The following is a 22300-nucleotide window of genomic DNA, read 5'->3' as shown; positions in this document are numbered from 1 at the left end:
ATTACAGGAGGCCAGTACTGTGACATTTATCAATATTTCATGATGTGATTTCTGTAAGCACCCTGAACAAATAAATCAATTTCTCAGCAGTAAACTGCTTAAGAGAAACAATGATAACCCGCAGGATGGCATGCAGAAGCTGTGAAAATTAATTGCAAACAGAGCAAGATGCTTCTTGACTGAGCTGGCTTCTAAATCTGCTTTCTAAACGCAGAATTACGTTTGAGCTAACAAGTTTTTCTCCATCTGACAGGCAGAGCCATGATAATGTGGATGACTGGGTTTCGCCGAAAAAAACTCAGCAGCTTGTACAGTGCTGCAGAAGACCTGGCACCTGGTGGTTGCAAACCATGGAAAATTGGCATATCTAACATCGCCATTCCTCTAAACACATACAGTACAGAAAAAGGTCATTCTAGAAAGAAGTTATGTTTTGCTCACTTATAGTACGCCAGTCACTAAGAGTTAACTGTCCTGCTTCACATACAGCAGCATGATAACAAATGCTCTCCCAGCCCCCTCCCCCTCCAACTGTGTAACACTGTTTATACATTTTGGTCATGTTAAAGTTAATAATAATAACCCCCTGCGAAATCTTCCTGGGGTCAGAACAAAGACACAAGGACACATGTGAATTTTTGTCCTTATTTCCACTTCGCAAACAAAGATTTCCAAGCTAACAATGGCCAAAAAATAGTAATAATATTTTTTAAATAAGCTGTAGGGCCAAAAATCCAGAGAGGTCAGTGGCGTTATGGGTATTAAAGGATTATGCTGTAGTCGTGCCAAAAATTCCATATACAGACAAGATTACTCTATTCTGTAAAATCTACCAACACCACTTTGCATAGACCCCATAAGTCCTCACACCAGCAGCAATTTTCTGCCTCCTTAGAAAAACAGCTTCCACAAAAAAGAGCACTAGAAAACTTTTTCTAATGCCTTTTCCATTCCATGCATACACAAAGTAAATGAGATTTTTTTAAACTCTTTTGTTACTGCTTGAACCCACATCTGAAACTCCAGCAGGGGTTTAGCAGGAACACAGTAGCTTCAGACAAATGAAGGAAAGCTGGTGCTGGGGTTCCACAGGTCAGGCTACACTCGCTACAGTGGGTGTTGGTTTTAAGTGATTTAATTCTAAGCCTTGCAGGGCCTCTCCACAGTGTTCTATGTGACATTATTAGGTATATCGCTCATAAACACTATTACAGGACCATCTGTAAAAAGACAGGATCATCAGTGCAGCAATTAGCTAGGTATCTTTTATCCAGAAACACACATGAAGGTATCGCGCAGGAACTGATGAAGAGGAAAAGGTGCCTCCGTTGGAAATGCCCTTGTGCCGACTAGCCTCAAACAGACTCCCAAGATCCAATGAGGGGAGGCCCGTGGGTGATACAGCATGGGACTCTGCATTTTTGTCTCAGACGCCGCAGAGCTCTGGCTCCGGTGGAGCTGACTTATCACATTACAAGATGACGACTGTCCAGCCAAGAACGGGAGGCCCCTCTGAAGCCTTCGGCTCACTTCAGGCGTTTTCTGGTCTGCGCAGCACAGCCACAGACGACTCCATGCAGAGACAGAAGCTCATAAAAAGAGCTGTAAAGTTTAATCCCAGTAATGATTATTAAGACAATAAAGGTACACTGCCAGGCTTTTGCTGGCATGCAATCAAGGGTTTGCAAAATTACAAATAAAATGTGGAAAAATGTACAGCATTGTATTCAGCCACATAGCAAGACCTAAGTAAAAAAAACAACACTGGCAAAAAATAAGTGTAACCAATATTATTTTCACGAATATATAAAGTAACTACCACTGAAAGGGACACAGGAACTCTTTATTTTGCATGCTTTAATGAATATGCATGTTAAAATATTTTTTGGGTTATATATGCTGGTTTAAAATGTTGTTTCCTTGCCTCTTTCAAAAAGGTTTTTCCATAGTAGTAGAATCTTGCTCTTCTCAAGAACCAGCATGCCGAAAACAGATTAAAAGCCTTAACTCTACTCCAGAGTTGTGTTAAAGCTGTTTCTTTTACAGCGCACTCTCTTTCTTAAAATAATTTCCTAGAGAGCACCTTTCCTACTTGCAGAAACTCCAGCAGGAATCCAGGGTTTTATTACAGCTGAAGTCTATCATGTATCTCTTTCAGTGTTTCGCCTCAAGTGAAAGTGGCTCAGTTGGGTAGAGGCAACAGCTCCAGTAGCATCTCAAAGCCTTGCATCACTGTAGTTAACTACAATGCCAAACTAGATGGTCAAATACAAACCATTGAAGAGAAGGGCTAGAGAAGTCAAGAATCAGAAAAAGAATCTTTACAACTGTTTAGAAAAAAAAACTATTTTAGATGTTTTGTTTCCTTGAAATGCTCTTGACAATTGCAATTGACATTAACGCTATGAGAAAGCCTGCTGTATTATTCTGGAGCGGTCCTATTTATACAGAATGTGTTCCAACACAACATGGAAGTTGTGATTTACTCATCTTTCACAACTCCATTATTAAATAATATTAAAATAACAGCTCTGAAGCCTCATTATTTTCAATTCCATTTTGCTGTTTAAAATACAGTAAATGTTGTTTCCAGCTATCTTTTATCACTGCAACAGCGCTGATGAATGACCAGCCACCACAAAAAAGCAGACTTACTCAGGCTTTTAGGAAATAGTTCTTTTTTTATGAAACACTCTTAAAAACTTCAAAAGAAAAAAAAACCCACTTTCCTAGAAGTACAGAAAGACACAAGACTGCATCAGAATCCACATGTATTTACCCAGAAATAACAGAACAACATAAAGCTGCTTAGTACAAGTCCACTTTTATAAACAGTTTAAGTAAACCCTGATATCTTTGTAAAATTAGGAGTGCTCACTAAAGGGATTAAAAATCAAGAGAAAATACAGGCACATGGATAAAAGTCCTGTTTTACAATACTCTTTTAAAAAGATGTGGCAAAAAAGTTACTAAAAATGTGACTGCAGACCACATTTGCAAAACATCACTGAAATATTAGTTAATAAAATACAAACAACTGAGAATATTGACCTGATGCAAAAAAAAAATACCAGATTGGACACAGATCCACAGAAGTCTCACTTTATCTGCAGAGCCAGCAAGTGTTTACTTATTGGGCCATTTCAACTCAGGGTCAGACACCTGTCACTCAGAATTAAAAATGGTGCTGGGTGCCTGTCTACCTTAAACTCTAAGCCTGTCTTTCTGAGTGGTTTTCCAGGCTTGTTGAGAAGCGCACACACCCCTGTCACACTGGAAGCAGACTGTGGCTGTTTTCTCTGAATCTCTCCCCCTCCCCAGGAGGCTCTGTCAGCACATCTGCAGAGGCCTGCTCTTCAGCGTTGCCCACCAGAAAGACAAAGCAGCTCAGCTGAGGTGTCAGCACTGGCCTTCTGCAGAGTTTGGATTCTGAACGTCAGGCAGACAGCTGTTAGGCCTCCATCCCTCCATTTTCTTACTGCTTCATCCAACTCAGGGTCGCGGGGGAGCTGGAGCTTATTCAGGCAAGCAAAAGCACAGGGCAGGATACACCCTGGACAGCATGCCACTCCCTCATAGGGAACACACAGGGACGCACACACTCACACTCACACCACGGTCAATTTTCCCAGAAGCCAATTCACCTACCAGCATGTGCCTGGACTGAGGGAGGAAACCAGAGCACCTGGAGGAAATCCACCCGAACGTGAGGAAAATATACAAACTCTGTGCAGAAAGCATCCTGGGAATTAAACCCAGAGCGCCAAAACGGCAAGGTAACAAGGCTAGGCACAGCGCCAGCTGAAGTAACAGTCGCAAGAATATCTGACACACTCCAGAAACAAAATGCACTCTGGCGCAGACATAACCAGTGCATGTAAGAACACCACAGCAAAAAGCAATCTTAGTTAAAGATTTTTTTCTACTCAAAGTTCAGCACAGAAAATGAGGACATTTCTCTGGGCAAAACGTTGCTGTCACCTACCGACAGTTCAATGACCTGTGATTCAGTTTTGTACAATTTACTCTAAAGGAAGCTAGGCTGTTATACTACTACAAACAATTAAATGGACTTCACAGACCTTTTGATTCTGACCCTAAAGAGCTGGAGCCCTTGAGCTAAATGCTCAAACTGTGAGGGGCACTGTGCTGATCAACAGAGCTCCACGCTGCTTAACTTGAACAATGGGCACGTCCTTCCTCGGTCTGCTTGAAGATGATGCACGCTCCCTTCCGAGCCAGACTTTTGGGAATTAACAATTAAGAATTAAGGGAGCTTGCCATGTAAAAAAAATTGAAAATGCCAGTCATACCCAAAGCAAGCCTTAGTCAATCCTCTAACAGATTAAACAGCTCAGATGCACAGATGATGGACAGCACCGCAGATGCACAAGGACACAAGGTGGCACTGTGCCATAAAGCTGGAAATGCCAGCCTCCACGCCAAAATGAACTCTACGGTACAAGCGGCACATCCCCAGTGTGTCACTGCCAGCTCCCTGCCTGGTACAGCACTGAGCTCCGGACTGGAACTTTGTGCCCCTGTCCTACTACTCCCACATCACCCAGCAGCACTGGGAGATAAACTCTCGTCAATCATTAATCTATCGCAACCTCTGCCTAATGACTCAAACTGTCCGCTAATGCTCAGGCATCTTATCGTAACCACAAAAAACGCTGCTCTGGAATTCCTGGCTACCCATAATGCGCGCAGTCCGTAAACCACTGTTTCAGTCCCAGGGTGTGGTACTGTGTATTGACAAATGGGTGTGATCATTAATTTTGCTTGTGCAGAAACAAAACGTGAGAACAAATGTCCCAGCCTGAAGGCCCCCCTCATCTCATCTCTCTCCTCCCCTTACTGAAATCACAAGCGCTTATTCACACAATCTGCCAAGTACACAGCTGATCACAGGGGCTCACTGCAGATGGATTAAACACACAAACTCCCAGTGCTGTGGGGCCCCAGGACCCTGATCTGTGTGACACTAAATAACGATAAAAGAAAGCAAAATACCATCCAGACACAGGATACTACAAGACTTGACTGTCCTGACTAGTAAACCCAGCATCTGGATGGTTCCACTGCTGCTTTTGAACCAATCAACCATCCTGTCTGAGCTCTGGTGACAGTCCTCGTTCCTTATGTGTGTAGGGATGGTTTTGCTGAAGAAACCAGCTCCCAAAAGTAGCAATGAACGCAAAATGTTTTTTTTAAGTGCTTTTGCTGTTTAAATCAGAGGGACGGATTTTTTTTTATTTAATCCCACTCACAGCGATTGTTTTGTTCTGTCCTCTCTCTCAATAGATATCCTGTTTTCAAAATTGGGAAGCAAATTCTTTTCCACATTAGGATATCTGTTTCACCTCTCAGAATTATTTTCTAGAAGGCAAATACAGTATACTGCCTAGAAACCAAGAATGTATCTATACAACACAGAACAGATTTGCTGTCTAACATTCAACTGATAATTACTGTAAGCAATGATGAAATGGGATAGATGGGATATAGCTGAGAATTCATCTTGTAGCACAGCCTGAAGGCATTTTTTATTTGAGCAAAATGCAAGCCTCCAAAATCAGACAGCTCATACTACATTTCTGCAAGTCGAGATGATACAAGTCCAGATTCCTTATCGTTTATGAATTGTTTTACAAGAATTAAAGTAATACACTAGAAGCAACTTCAAGCTTGTTACAATCCACTTCCTTATTATCAACTTTGAGTCCTACTGCAAGAGAGAAGCCAACTGGGCAATATATCCACGTGTGCTAAATGCTCGTCAAATCATTTCACAGGGGAAACTGATTTGCCTTACTGATGTAAATATGAGGTTTAACAAATGGATCTGATCGAGTGCAATACTACTTTGGCTTCTTAAAAAATTGCTTTGTCACCATCCATAATTTACCATATGACTGCCCGACACAGTGCGTACTGTTCAGACAATCTAAAAAAGCTCTCCAGGCATTTTTGCTTCGTGTTAAAATGAACCACATGCTTGAAGAATGTCTGCTGACTGGCCAAGGGCACAATCTTTCCAGTAAACAGGTTTGTCTAAACCCAAACCCTTTTGCAAAAACAAATTTATTACTTTTGAGAAAGCGCAGAGTTATGAAGACAGACTTATTTGCTGTTCTTTGTGATGAAAGAGACACACATGAATGCTTAATCTGGAAATATGCACTCTGAAAGGATCTAAAAAGTATATTATAAGATAAAAGATATATATTTCTTTATATAACACAAGGTCTACATGGCTGGCTTGACATGGAGGAGTGGGAAGGCTGTAAATGATATTTTGCAATGCATGAGGGCTCAGGCCCATTATTACTCAATGAGGGATTTCTTTCAGCACAGTGTACTATTGGTGCCTCCAGGGACTAAACAAACTTTACTTTTCCACTTTAAATATGTAAATTCATCTTCCAGAGGCCATCCTAACTGAGTCAGTTAGGAGAATCTGAAACCAGCTGTCCCAAAGAACCCTTCGCTAGAATATAAAGTACTATAAAGGACCACGGTAACAAAAAGCTGGGTATTGCAGTGAACATGCAGGCTCTCTCCTGTTGTGAAAACACTGCGCCTCAAATATTTACAATAGAAGCCGGAATCTCTCATTGCCAGGGGCCAGATTGCAACTAAAGTTATTTTTTTCAGCCCAAGCTCCCCTGTGACATTTATAGCTATTGACATCTCCACTCAGTGTAAAATGTCTTATTATCCCTGTTGGTAGGAGAGAGACTAATAGACAGAGGAGCTAAAGAGCATGGTCTCAACTGATGGACCCAGGGTTCTTAAGCCTGAGTAGCCACTCTTTTCACAAAGAATAGCACCTGATAACACTTCACACACAACAAGAAGGAGAATACATTGTCAGTCTCACTTAAGATATAGCACACATGTAAAAATAATTGGCACAGTACTGTAATTGTCATCATAAAACACCAAAACACATTTGGTTCTCAATCAACACATCCTTCTTGCAACTCAAAGGCTTTCATAATCACTCTTATCATGATTAGTCCGTAGAAAGGGAGGCCAGGCATTATCAACATTCCCACAAAGGGAGGATTTTAGTTTTTGACTACAAAATCATGCACCGAGCCTCCAAACTAAACAAATACAAGGGTGGGGCAGCCTGTTTGCCCTGGTGAGGTAGCTTTGGAGTTGCCTAATAAAGAACAGGACCCTAAGGAAATGAAGTCTGTATCTTTAACTGAGGCAGCATTCCAGGGTGTCTCAGCCTGCTTGCCGAAATGGTGCCTGAACAGGAATCTAATGACAGAGAATACTTCTTCATTGTTAAAATGCACATGTAATGCTTTTAAAAGGCAATGTATTCACCTCACTGAAGTGACATTTAAATAGGCAGGATCCATTTTCCTCATTTTTTTCCCTCCCTGGGTTCTCTACACTGTAATTTGAAGCTGTCACAAACAAATCTTCTCCACAGACCTTTTTAAATGTCAGGTGCCATCAAACCGGGTGACAGTTGTCTCAAAGCAGGAATGCTGCTGCAAAAAATGAATATACAAATTTCTGAGTACCCATAGGCTACACAGAGATAAAAAATATATATACTGTACATACACACATATGTATGTGCAAAGAAAACAACACACAAGGATTAAACAACATGTACTAATAAACTGCTCAATTCATGATCATGACCAAACTTAGTATTATACAAAACCACTCAAAAAAGTATCAAAACCCCATGAAGAAAGCGCATCTGAACCAACGTAACTTTAAGTCGAGCTGATGCCTTGTTCCTGTGTGTGTCTGAAGATAGAGGGGGTTACAAGTAAACTTCTAAGTGCTGAAAGTGTACTCTTTAACATTAAACAACCAGACAACCAGATGTCTGCACACATACAGCATATACAGTATAAAACCATTAACACAGCACTATGTAAGAATTTAATTGACTGTCATAATTTAAAGATGTTAACAGAGGCTTTGCTTCCTAAACGAATAGTTTAGTAGAAATGTTAGACTGAGCAAATACCTAATTCTCAACATCTAGAGTATCAGGAATTGTAAACCACTTGACTGAAAATGGCCAGCATGAGGTGTCATAAGTTGCTACTGCAGCAGCACTGTCAGACTGGCCTGAGGTTTCCTTCTGTGAAGTACAGCACTCTCTACAGCCACCAGCACGAAAGGCAGATGACAAGATGTACAGGCTGTGGGTTGGATGCCAGGCGAGTACATTAACCCGCTGCTCAGTCATACTCGGTGCCCGTTCTGCTCAACGGTTCGTTTGCTCTCCAATAACGGTGCCAGCGCATAGGGGAAAGATTGTCGAAAAACGCAAATCAGCAAAAAACTTCAACTCAGACTGCAGCGCACGACGAAAGGAGATGAAGAAAGCAGCTCTTCTCCAAACAAGAAAAAAAAACCAATTAGCTCAGATTTTGGCACGACAATATTTCTTAGTCTCTGTTTTCACTGCAATTATCTGACCTCAGCATAGACCTCCCAGTTTTGCTGCGTAGGAAGAGGAACTGGACAGGCAGCGGGATCATCGCTGTCCTATGCCCACATGCAGGGCTGCAGGAACAAAGAGGTGATATTTACTGTACAGTACCTGTTCACAACATTACAACTCAGATGCCACAGAAAGAAGCCAAAAACACTGAACTACTATCTACTATCTACCGTATTATTATAGGTACATGACATTCTCTTTTCATGCTCACTCTAGAAACTGTACATAACAAAAAGCCATCCAGATGCTTGCTACACAACTTGTAAGCCCTGTCATCACCCCTCAGTGCCCATACAGATCAGCACTGTGATGTCTGCTCCCCAAGACCAGGATCCACAAGCACAGCCAGGTTGGCCGTCATTTACTACCACCTCGAGACAGTGCAACACACATAGAGGATAAGACACTAAAAGACGTGCAAAACTCCAGCCAACTACAATAAAAAACATCTGTTCCCTAAGTCAGGCAGGAGAGCCAGATGTAGAGCACCAGAGGAAAGGGTTTCCAGTAAGGACTCTCCTACTGAACACAGTGGGATGATGACCGAAAGACATGTTCTGTACACAGCACTCAAAGAGCTTTCTAAACACACTTGTTAACAGCTCACAAAAGAGATAAAAATGAGTTCTTGAATTCTTTTTTGGAAAAAAATTGAAATATATACTGTAGATAATTCTCAGAAGAACCACTGCCCACCAATACTGTTACCATTGGAACAAGAGAAATGAGCGGTGTGAAATTAAAAGGCTTACATTTTTCTTCAAAACATATTTGAGTCAAGCAATTCTATTTACAGGAGCTACCCATGCAACACTAATCTAAAAGCATATTTTAGAGGCGGAAGAAGCTAGAAGAGAAAAGTCTAAGTCAAATAAAGAACAATGACTGCACCTTGGTTGGTAAACTGATTAGATGTGGGTGTTCAAGGTCATTGTGAATATATCTAATGCTTCTGCTCCACTGTTATAGCTCAAATGAATGATCGCGACAGACAAATTGGATATTATTTAAGATAAGCAGTAAATGTGTTTTTAGATCATCAAACCGGTGAATACTTATTAGCATGCTTAATGAAACAGTCTTGCTTTTCTCAGCTGAACACTTCAAACATTCTCAAACCCATCCCTGAGAAAAGCATCCACAGAATGAGCACAGAGTCATCATCACCTGTGGTTTTCCAATCTAAAAAAACAGGCCTACCTTTAACTTTCACTGTGGGTTTTATCAGACAACAATTCAAACATTAACACTGTAACCAAATAATCTGAGTTACCACTCCACTCTGTAATTAAGTCAACAATTATTACACAGCAAAATCTGTCTCTGAAAATCCTCCAAAATAAAGCTGTTCATCCCCTAGTTTAGAGTGTTGTAAAAGAGTGGGTGTCTGGGCATATTAAATGCAATTTGAGCAATCGGGCCCTGGTTATATGATGTCTATATACTTCCCAGGAATCAATTTCATATGAAAATGAGATCATCCTCAGCTCACCTGTGGGGAGTTTTCCACAAACAGTAATGAACTCATTTAAACATTTTATTGCGGTCTCTGAACAGCTGCCAGTTGTCTAAAGAAACAGACAGTTAAAGCCTTATTCTACTATGCAGTTGCCAAACAAGCACTGTCTAAAGCTTTTGTAGGTTTTCTTGATTAGCAATCATAAGGAAATGGTTTGGAATCAAACTCGGTGGAAGAGGCAGGTTTCCTTAAAATAGGTGCCGATGTTTACTTCCAACAGGTAATTTATTCATAACGTCAGCAGCTTGCCTCTCCTGAAAAAAATTGATCCCACTGGCTTTCCACCAATTGTTGTGAAATCTGTTTTCTAAAGAAGACAACATGTGCACCAAAAAGCCGCCTTCCAAGCTTTGCTTTCTGCTGCGTTGCCGAGACAGTGTGTGCATGGCCCTGAGAGGGAGCAAACGAAACCCTTTTCGTTTTGAGGAACATTGTATATCACCTTATAATCTTCCCCATCACAGCTGCCCACTACGTCAGCAAAACAAGAAGGCCGCACTTGTTTTCCTTGCATCCAGTGAGTGTTTCAGATTTAATATGATCACCAGAGTGGCAGCAGCTATTTAATAACAATGCTAATAGTTTATCCCAGCAGTGGCCGGGTGTCACTCACACACCCTGCAGTTTGCAGATGGCACACTGTCTGTGGTTTCCTAAAACATTATCATCTAAACATTTTATTTTTAGGTAGCTGTTTTTTTTACCTCTCTAGATTAATCCAGCCCTCACAAAAGGTCCACAGCTGAAACAGTTGGAAAAAATAAAAGCCCCCTTTCGAAACACATATTGCCAAGCAACAACAGAGTAAGATACTCTCATTTCTCTTCACTAATGCTCTTATTCTCCGCAGTGCCAGAGAGGGGGTGGTGGCAGCGAGGGGGAACAGTAACAAAATTTACTGAACAAGTGTCCACTTCCAACCAAGAGGCACCACCTCAACTCCTCACACACACACACACACACACACGGTTCTTAAAAAAACACAACACAGCTCCCCTCCACCCCACTCTTTCACTAATAAAGAAATCTAATCCACCACTAGCATGCATCTGTTTAAAACTTCAGCAGTACCAAGGAAAGGCCTTCATTAAACAAACAAATGATTATGAATACAGGTCTAACACAAATTCAAACAAACATGTTAACGTAATCAGTCACCTTGCCAAGTTATACTGAACCAAACTTCCCTAATTCACATCCTTCCCCCTTGCCCCCGAGAACAATTAGGGCTCATTTTTATGAAAATGACCTGTAATTTAGTCAAAGGGAAATCTACAGAACATCAATTTCACCAGGTGGGTGTTCATTAACAGCAGCAGGGAGAGCCTCCTTTTAATAGAGTGTAAGCCATAAACATCCCTCATAATTACTCTTCTGCTATTTGATCTCACCTCTGGGGTTTTTACTGTTATCTTCATTTATTTTCTTCATGTCCTGCTTAATGTTTACTCAATGGTGAAGCTGTAGCTGCCCTGTGTGTCAGAGCTGCCATGGGTACAAGGCCTTAAGGTGGAACCTTAAGCACAAGCAAACAGATTTCAAATATAAGGGGGTGGCACCAATTTTGCAACCTCTTTTCGGCAGTTCAGGGGTGGTGTGACTTGGGAGATAAGAGAGAAATTAATGTTTAATTCCTTACTGCGCAGCCCAGCTTAAGCAATGAACAACACTGTGAGACTATACTACCACAGCATAAACACAGTAAATTAAGTGTATCACCTAGGCAGTGTAACACACCCAAGATGGTCCGCCAAGCCAAAACATCCAAACATTTCAGTATAGAAGGAGGACAGCAGGCATTCCTTCTCATGAAGCATTACATACAGAAGATTTCCACACCCCTACAGGAGTCTCTGTTAGAAAAACCAAATTCCAGAAAAGAAATTGCATGAGTTTGGCCACAGGAGTCCAGCAATCCTGTACTAGTTTCTGTTGATCTGAAAGGAGAAAGGTTTCTCACTGACTCTGCTGCTGTGGAACATGAGCAACATGAGCAACTGCTCTCTGTAAGGGGAACTCTGTGGAAAAACTGCTCAATCACCTTTACTCTGAAGAACAAACTGGAAACTGGAACAACTGTCACTGACTGAACACTCATTGTCCGAGCGTGCTTTAATTTGAGATTTAAGTCCCTTAAATCAGCCATACAGGATTTTTCTCATTTCCTTTGTAACATGAAGTTTGATTGTACAGTAGGTTATGACAGATACAAGCAAATAATTTCAACGGGAAAATTTGATACCGCTCAGTACAGTTCCAATCCACTGTTAAATATACAGTATAATGATGTAACTGTTGTAACAATATATGAATGTTTTGAGGGATTGTTTTTCTCTTTAATTTTTTAACTTTTAATAACAGTATGTACTGGAGATTTTAAATCAAACTGTATGTAATCAATCTCTCGTCCTTGTGTGAAGGAAGCTCAGTTATTTTTTAAATGTTCTTTTTCTGATAGTAGAAGTTCAATGCATTCAACTAAATTCTGAGATGCAAAACACCATCATGCAAAACAACCCTGCTGTACACACAGAATCTAGCTCTTGACTTAACATGGCTCAGCTATTACAATTATATTTTTCCGAACGTTTACAAGCACTGAAATGAAGGAGGCCATCTGTCCCAGCTCCATGGGAAGCACAAGGGGAGGTTTTGCTTGATTTTCGCACGCCTGACTTCACACAATCCGGCACAAATGTTTTAAGATGTTACATAAGGAAAGGGACCAACAAGAGAGCATGCTGAAGATTTCTTTGTTAAATGTGAAATAGTGTTACAGCTTCTTCTTGTTATCAGTCCCTCACCCCTCGGTACCCACTAGCTCACAGCATATGGAATTCTCCTCTTAACACTCTTGAGTTTGAAAGCACTGCCTTTCTTTGCTGGCAGTATTAGTGATCATTTGATTCAGTACAAGAAGCTGTGAGACAATTGTTTCCGCTTTTTCCGTAAATGAAGTTCAATCTTTCTTTTTCCAAACCTGTCCACTTGTTTTCCTGAGATTGCGCTGAGCTCGGAAATACAAGCTGAGCTGTCCTCAAAACAAGCTGCAAAGGAAGAGATCTGGAGACCAGCTGGGGATCAGCTGAAAAACCAAGATGACAGAGGAGGACGGTCAAGTCTGCAGTTTAGCAACATCGCAATTAAACTCTGCTGCCCCGCCACTGTGATTTCAGAACTGAAATGGTATTGAGAGTTGACTGTGGAAAAAAACAGGCAGGTACACTGGGTTATTATTTCAGACTTGGGTTCGAGAACATCTTATGATTAATACATGCTAAAGTGTATATTAAATATTTATACATAAAATTATCGAATGAAATATTTGATATGAATGCGAAAAAGGAAATGAATGAAAAGCATTCAACTTCCCCAGTATTTAGGCACTCCAGACAAAATAACATGATATGAAAGGAACTAGTAGCACAACTCGGTCAGCCCTACAAGAGGTAAAGTTGGGGTTAGTCTGCCAGAGTTCGCCGGCTCCTGGAGAAACAGCGACTTCCCAAGCTCCTGCAGTCTCATGGTGATGTCAGGGAGGGCCGCGCCTCTCTCCTTCAACAGGCAAGGAAATACCCGTCAGCTCAGCTGCTGCAGAGCTGGTCGCATGTGAAAACAATACTGGCTGGACTGGGTGGGGGGTGGGGGTGAGGTGGGGAGAGCCTGTCTGCACGTCCTCATTCTCCCTGCGTGGGTACAGGGGTCACTCCAGAGACCTAAAAACACTAATGACAGGTCCGGTTGGGTTTGTGTATGAAGAGCGGGTGGTAATTCTGAATTACTAAGAAATGCAGTGCTTAAACATATTAATAAAGGTCCTGTACATTCAGCATTCCAGCTACAAGGGGCAAAAAGACCGTCATGTTTTACAGGGGAACTAAAACACTATTTCATATATTTTGAGCATTTATGAGAGCATTTCAAACTGAAAGTAAAAATGTATAAAGTAACGTGTGAAACCCCCAATTTACATCACAAAATAGACCAAACTTCCAGGTATGTGCAGCACCATATTTTGTGATTTAGAACGAGGCAACCAAACACCTGGTGAAGTGAATCGTACCTATGACATTGGAAACAAGCAGGCTTATCGATACACCTCTTTAAATCCAATAGGAATATCACTCTCAACTTTGAGACAGTTTTGCCGACAAATACAACGTATTTGTTAATTCTGCATGCAGATGACATTGGAACATTTTTGCGGTGAAATATCTGTTGCACAACCTGTATTTATTCGTTAACAGTGACTAGTGAGCAAGAAGGGCGGCTTCATGGTACACTTTACGCAAACTCTTGCTCTCACCCATGGTGATAGCAGGGGTTTGCGACCATATGGCGACCACAAAGTACTTTCACAAATTTTGTTCAAGACTTTGTCCTTAATTCTTAATTTGTAAACTTTTTGCAATACCTTCTATTCAATTTTTTTTGTTAATAACCAGTCTGAGAAATTGAGACAGCAGTCTCCCTTTAAATGCTGACTATGAACTGATATATACATTACCCAAGGAATGACCTAAGTTATGAGAGTGTCCAGGAGACCTTGGATGTCTTCACTAACAGATTACCAAAGATGCCTGTGTTCTGCCTGCTCTCCCCTCCAGCTCACACACAAGACTTCTCCAATCTCCATAAACATTCTTGTCCCGTTGTCTCTACATTATATTATAATCCCCCACCTCCCTTCCCCACCTAAGCAACCACCTGCATAAATATTTGATAGAAGCTGTAAACTACATTTAGGTAATCCCTTTAATATTCCTTGCAAAGGTAAATCCTAAAAGAATGTAACAGGTCTATTAAGCGACACTTAATTGTAAAATCATGCAAGAAAAGCATAGTTTTACACAGACAATATGGAATCTGCTATATATATACACACTGTAATTATAAATGGGTTTGCCAAAACTCTGTAGTGACATACCAAAGACACCTGCTGTGTGGGGTAGGAGGCAATGGTAATAAAGACTCCATGACTCACTGCAACCAGGTGGTCTATTCCTTACAGCATTAGCATACATCTCAATACTTCTGTAACTAAGGGCAATGGGATTTAAGATTAACAATCTACTATGATACTTATATAAACCAACCAGGCTTTGCTTGTTATTCAAGCAAACTGGCCGAATGTTTTGTCAAATTAATCTTTTCAGAAGAGGGAGAAATGACACGTGATGTTGTAGGGCTCTTTGGCAATCCATTTACAAAAACCGGAGTGAGAAGATTCTGCTTCACTTCTTCTGTCAGAAATATGCTAAAGTGGATAATAGTCAATAGCACAATGTTATTTATTTTCCAAAAGGCATTTTCTGCATTGTCAATGTCAATAAAAATAAAGAAAATGCTTAAGCTAAAGAACATCTTTACACAACTCCACAAAAATATATTTACTTGCACTGTACTTGCTGTTCATGTGACGTATTGTGTAATTGCATGCCTATTACTACTATAAAGTGGACTTGTGGCACTATGCACTAGTACAGCCTTACAATCTCAAAGATTCTGATAAAACCTTTACCATAAACATTCTAAAATTATTAGTTGTCCATGTGTTTGTTTGTGAAGGATACCAATACACACTGCATTAAGACTTAAATAACTGATAGTTATAACTGCTGTGGAATTAGATTTCTTATTATTTCAAAAGCATGCTCAGCACTAACCTCTAATCATTGAAATCTGAAACTATAGCTAATTGATTAAATGAGCTTCAATAAACTAGTTAAAATGCTTCTCACAAACATAATGGTTTAAATAATGTTTGTAGTATCTGATTAGTTAAAATGAGTGTTGTAGCTACCAAAACTTCCTCATAATTTAAATTCAGATTTAAACTTTTACTACTGCTCAAAAGACGCAACGTGCTTTGACAGCAGACAAAGCTTACTGTGTGATGTTCTCACTATATACAGCCCAGACGTGGATCTTGTTAAGTCATTACTGGAAAGCTACCATACAGTATGGGCTCTAACCAAGTACTTTCGATCAAGTATCATGGTTCACACCTGTCTGGTAGCACGCTGTCCTCCTAACCTATAAAGTGCTTCATTGGTTTTGATGCTTCTGGCTTCACACACACAAATGCTGAGTGTTCAACTTGGAAATGAAAGATCCTGGATCATTCAATAATCACAGTCCTTAATACGAGGCCACTTCAGCATATTCTCGGATGCACATAAGAGCTCCAGCCCCAGCACAACTACTGCTGCACGACAATCACCCCAACACAATACTGTCGATTGTCAACACATGGAAAAAAAATTAAGCTTGTGCACAGAAGTGCACAAACATTGTTTGTGGCTTAAGGTACAGAAAATACTTCTTTCACCGATCTTCCACTCTGTCCCCATTTTTTTTTGAAAAAGCAGCGAATCATCCCACTGTTCAAACACCTTAATTGTGTGTTAGCTGCTCTCTCACCCTTACAAGAGGCTGCATTGTCCCTTTGTATGGATCACACAGAGGGATTAGGCTTCCTTTCTTCCACCTGATTACATGCTCTGTGCTCAGTTTCTTGAAAAAGACATCCAGAACTGCAATTATGTCTTCCTATCGCTTCAGATTGGACTGAACAAAATCCCTGCGACTGTGAAAACACTGTGTATAGCTATCATTATAAGAAAAAAGACCCCCCCCACACACATACATACAGTACATACACACAAGAAAAAGATCAGGATACACAGGGAGTGGGGGCAGTAATGCCTGTTTAAATTTAACACACCTTCAAACTGCCTACTCAATGCTAATTAAAGCAGCACTCTGGCTTTTCAGAAGAGGAAATATAACTATAGGTAGATTGCATAAAGCAGTACGCTGCTCAGAGTTTTAAAGAGAGTTTTTTTTTCCCCCGACAGCACAATATTACTGCAGTCTTACAGAAACAAGCAGCTTGATCGGCACACCTTTCATCAAAATAGTGAAAAAAATAACAAAACTAGAAACAGTATATACATCTTGTTTCATTTTTATTTTAATCAGAAAGACCTTTCTGCTGTCAAGTTCAAAGGCTGAAATGTAAGAAAAGGCTGTTCTGTGGGCACTTAACAGTTGTTAAAATTCAAAGCCTCCTTTTTCAGATCCCTGTGCAACACTTTATGTTTGGTTGAGAGGGTAGGAGAACTGTGTTCTTTGAAGGAAAAAAAACAGGGTTGAACCAGACTGATGCAAAACTACTGTACTGTACCACACAGAAGAATTGATATTTAGCCAGACTTTCCACCTAAATGAGTTGTTAATGTACTCCATGCTAACATTTACTTTTGCTTGTTGGGTAATATACTGAATGTGTGGTATTGTATAACGTTTTAGGTCTATCGAGAAGCTTTACTATTTATTATTTCGCAGTCTGAGAGAGAGGCAAAGAGGCTCTGCAAACTAGTTAGTCTGACACTTTCATTTGAAGATTTTGTAAATGCCTTCCAGCTAAGCAAAGACACCTGGCTTTAAGGGGGAAACAAGCAGGCATGTTCCTTTGTAATTCTGTAATGATCATCAACACCAACCGCAAGTGAGCTCATCTGCACCTCAGCCGAAAACCACAGTGCTTTGGTAAATAGCCACTTGTGAAGAACACAAAACAGTAACATTCAGTCTACAGAGACCAATTAGAAGCCTGTATTCAAAATGCCCCTCTGCAATAAAATCTGAAAAAGTTTACGAAGCAGTTCAGGGGCCAACTTCTTCACTGGGGTGCCGCCAGCTTTTCCCTTTTTGACAACATACATGACACCTGAAGCAGGCTGCCCAGCTGGAGTTTGAGAAAAGGACATGCACCTTTTATTAGCAACATTAGGTCAGGGATATAACATGAGGTTCCCATCAGACAGGATTTCCCATCTTTACCAGTAAACGTACCTGCAGTAGAAAAGTATTGGTTTTCTGTTGGTTTAAATTTATTTTACGTCTGTGACAAATCAAAACTCCTAATACGAACTGCCATGTAGGCCTACAGCCTGATTCAGAAAGTGATGCATTTGCCTTCAGGGGAAAAATACTTCTTTCATATATACTTGCAGCTCCTGAAGGGAAATGTAAGAGCATACGCACTGAGGGGAGAAGTGATGAGGCCCTACCTTCGCAACGTCACAACCAGGATTTATATCTCACTTTAATCAAACAGCAGAGAGGTTTGCAAGCTATCAAAGAGGCAGAGTAAGTGTCTTTCTGAAACCAACAAAAGCCAGCGATAAATTCTTTCTAATGATTATCACTGAAAAAGCTTTTTAAACAGAGACAGACTCTGGGCTATAATATATATTCAACGATAAAGCGATAAAGCATGAATCTCTGAATGACGGATTGTAATAAGTACTGCTGAGGCTAACAGAGGTCCCTTCTGAAATGTCCAATTGCTTTGATTGATAGGTTGCTACTACAGAACACAAGCAGAAGATGGGAGAATGGGCACTTCAAGGTACAAATTGAGGTCTACAAGGCAATTTGCTGTTAAGGAAGTGTGAGCTCCTTCTTTTTTGGATCAATCAGGCTTTGAATATTAAATGCCAAAGCATTCAGTGGAAAAAAAAAGCAACCACACCTTAACTGTATGACATTTCTGTACAAAGACAATGACAATAGCTGTTGATTTTTTATAAGATGCATGTAAGCCTGAATGTAATTTAATATTACAGTAGTCTCCAAAGGTTATTTGCTAGTTCATTTTGATTGGACTACTGGGGTTTACTTGACCTTATTTCCATAAAGACGTCAATTAAAAAACCCTGTGAGAACTTCAAAATGAATAGGTCAGGAATGCCTCATAGTCTTTATTAGCAGAGGGTTGTGTAGAAGTGCTCATTGCAGAAAACAAACATTTGAGGGAAATTCTGACTTAGAATATGGCAAATGTGGTCCACTTCAGACTGAAAAGAGCCTAATGGAGTTTTCTGACAGGAGGCTTTGTTGTATAATACTGCCAACCATCTTAAAAATTTACTTGACAATGCCCAAAGAAACAGCAGATGTCCAGGCAGACCACATCTGTAGAGCCACGATTCCTTCAGGCTATCACACCCGCCCATTTTCTACTGCCATACAAAGGGCCCGTTCCAAGGACGCTCTCTATTCAGCTTTCAAACATCAATCAATCAAAACTCAAAAGATGACCGGGCTGTCCTATTTCGTCACATTGAATGAAAATAAGGCTGCACAAAATTCAGTATTTTCTCATTTGGGTCAGAGTAATGTGCCAACAGGGCTTCAGTTTTTTTTTAAGTCAGTGAAGTAGGAAAAAACAAAAACAATCAAGGCCAGAGGTTATGTCGTGTACTGTAACTTGACATTTAAAACTACAAAGTTGTGGTCTCCCACTGCAGACCTCCTGTTCCACTGCTAGATACTAACTGCCAAATGAAACTTTAAATCTTTTTTGAAAAATAATAACATTATACACCAACCACCTTTTATAATACTATATATCAATACGGCTATTTCTGAGCAATTAAACCAAAATAAAAGCAAAAGGACCTCCAGAGACTAATTTGAGACTAAATGCCTGACTGTACAGTATTAAGAATTTAACATCCCCTTTCTATGATCATTAAAAAAATCAAACGCCTTGATAAAAAGTGCGCTGCTGCTCTTTCATGAGGGTTAATTTGTAAATATATTTACATAGTTCACTCTCTCGTCTGAAAAGAATACGAAAGAATCGCTCTTTCACACGCGTATGTGTGTTTAGTTTGATGAACTCCATTTATAAAGCATCAGTTGAGGACTGCATGCCGCCAAATCCCGAAACCAGAAGTGGGAAAAGACGCACAATTTTGTTCCGGTCCAAACCTACTGTATCGCAAAGCGAACAAGTAATCGGAAATAAAACAAATGCTTTCTCTTGCTGAGCGATGAAAATTAATCTGCTCTTTAGCACTTTACAACGGTATTCACATATGCATGCAACTACATTACGAAAAATGGAAGAAAAATATTTTGCAATACTATTATACCGTTCACATCAATGGCGGGTCAAACAGCTCTAGCAATAGTTAACCGTCAATAAGTGTAATTGAACTCCTATACGTCCCGTCAAATGGAAAAGGGGACTGATGCAGAGCACCAAAAACATTTTCGCGTTGCTGTATTCCTAGAAAGGACCTGCTGGAAGTGCAGCAGCAGAACTTGAAAAGGGAAAAAAAACTCATAAACACACAAACTTTTTGGAAGGTCTCTAAACGGCGGGTAACGTCGCTAATCTGCGAGCAGATGTTGTCCATCACAGCACTAAAGTAAACAATGCAGGACCCAGTAAAACAAAAGATCTCAACTCCTCCTTCTGTCGCCCCATTTCCCTCTCTTTCTGTTCAGTCATAACTAAAGTAAAAAAAGGAACCAGCCCGTTACACTTCAATGATTTAACGGTAAACCCCCCTTCAAAAATGCGTACTGACATTGCAATTTCATCATAATAATGCAAACACATGCACTAGAATATTAGCCCTCCCATTATGGTGAAGTACCAACCCGCGTTGTTGAGTACCTAAAACAACTCCTTAATGCAATTTCACACTGACGATAGGAAATAATTAGATGACGATATTTTGTAAAGAAAGCCCAAGAGGCAGAGGGCATGGTTTAACGTGCCTACAGTGATCCTAGTATTCATTCGACTGCATTTATATATATAAAAAACATTTTTCTTTCCATTAATTTTGTAGAATAATAAAACACTTTTCAGTTTTTAATCACCAAGTATAATTGATTCTGGTACAGGGGGGAAAACGACTAGGCGCACGAAAAAGCTTATTTCTTTTGATAGTGAACTAAGACGTTTATGTGACCAAAGATGTCCTCGGAATACAATTCCCTCACCGTCCCTTCATTTTCTTCTGCGGCGCAATGAAGCGATAACACATGGACATCGTGGACACGACACTGCAACTACACACTACAGCATTTAGGTGTACAACGTAGTTGTTTAATAAATCTGCAAAATTTCAATCTTACCTCAATATGTGACGTTTATCTGAAGCACAAGCAACGACTTTAAGCACATAAGAATACCATCATCCGCTTTTTAAGATCGTTTCCTATCGATCTTGTTTTCAGAATAACTGATCCACCTTAAAAATGACAAAAAAAACTTAATCCTCCAAGCTCTAACTGTAGGCTAGAGAGCAATTTCCGATGCAGAAACAAATGAATCGACCTCGTCCGACTCTTTAAGAATATGTAGAGGGGAAAAAATGATGATCTGTATTTCTGAGTGATATATGTCCCCGATGGCTACAGTGTGGTACAGTATTTGGTTTAAGAATTGCTCTTCTTTTCTTTGCCTATAGCGAGGGCTGAGAGGTAGGGTCTGCGTGTGTGTATTTCTGTTTTTTTTCCCCTTTTTTCTAACAAGGCGGGGTCTCTTCTTACAAACCAATGACACAAACCCACATGAGCCAGCCTCGCCCCCTACAGATACTCTCTTTTTGTACAGACGTAGCCACTCTCTCGGGATTATTGTTCGGAAGAGCTCAAATCGCCGCACAATAGCGGACGAAGGGCGAGAACTCAGAAAGCAGCTCTGCGAGTAATACTTCCTTCGTAGACATGAAAACGGGAGGTCACACTACTTTATAATGCACCCTTATGTAAATGCTTGCAATTTTAGAAGTAACTTTTAAATTAGGATTAGCAATGTTGCTGACCATGTTAATGCGTCTGTCATCTATCACCTGAGCTGCTAGTAACCCTTAAGTGTTAATATGTGTTTTGCGTCTTTAAAATTAGTTTAGTTACCTGTATCTTAATAAAAAATGTGGCGTTTTGTGTTTTTCTAATTGTTTTAGTCAATTTGTGCGCCTATCCCATTTTGTTCGAGTACTTTTAAGTGTTCCAAATAACATTCTTGAATTGGTAACATCTAGAGCGAAGTGCGAAGTTTATCCTTGTCACCTACCATCAATATACATCAGCACAGTGAAGGGAGGTGTACACAAACTGATCTGTTTTATGTTATGAAGCCATCTACTCGGAATGACAAATTTGAATTGATTTGTTGGGATCTCTATGTGAAAATAAGAAGTTTCACGTGTAATATTAGATTTTAGAGTGATGGGATGCTTGTATTAGAGCACGTATACCCTAATGTGGCGTAGCACAATGTGGTAAATGCACATTGAAATTACGGTAAACCCTTCTCAAGCATAGGGAGACAGGAAATCATTAAACAAACCAAGGGAAGCCACTGCAAAGTAAAGAAAAAGCTTCTAAAATCGCATGCATTTTTTGCGATTCCTCTTCCTGAGGGAACAGGTGATCAAAATTGGTTGTACCTAAAGTGTATTAACTACTGT

The 22300-nt window shown here is 40.2% G+C and overlaps 1 protein-coding gene across 3 annotated transcripts in view; it reads right to left on the bottom strand.

The window, feature by feature from the left end:
* The window catches only part of ctbp2a (C-terminal binding protein 2a), a 111654-nt gene extending 90324 nt beyond the window's left edge, over positions 1-21330 (bottom strand). For 2 of the 3 annotated variants that reach the window (XM_006630413.3, XM_069189003.1), the window contains exon 1: positions 20961-21330. The gene's annotated coding sequence lies outside the window, so the exon portion shown is untranslated. Of the gene's footprint in view, positions 1-20170; positions 20189-20960 lie in introns of those variants that run through there. The other variant, XM_015346809.2, reaches the window with a different exon arrangement.
* Between the last annotated feature and the right edge of the window lie 970 nt (positions 21331-22300).

The sequence above is a fragment of the Lepisosteus oculatus genome, chromosome 4, assembly GCF_040954835.1.
Source record: "Lepisosteus oculatus isolate fLepOcu1 chromosome 4, fLepOcu1.hap2, whole genome shotgun sequence".
Lineage (NCBI taxonomy): Eukaryota > Metazoa > Chordata > Actinopteri > Semionotiformes > Lepisosteidae > Lepisosteus > Lepisosteus oculatus.
Note: the sequence above shows the minus strand (reverse complement) of the source record. Positions and strands in the feature narration are given on the sequence as shown.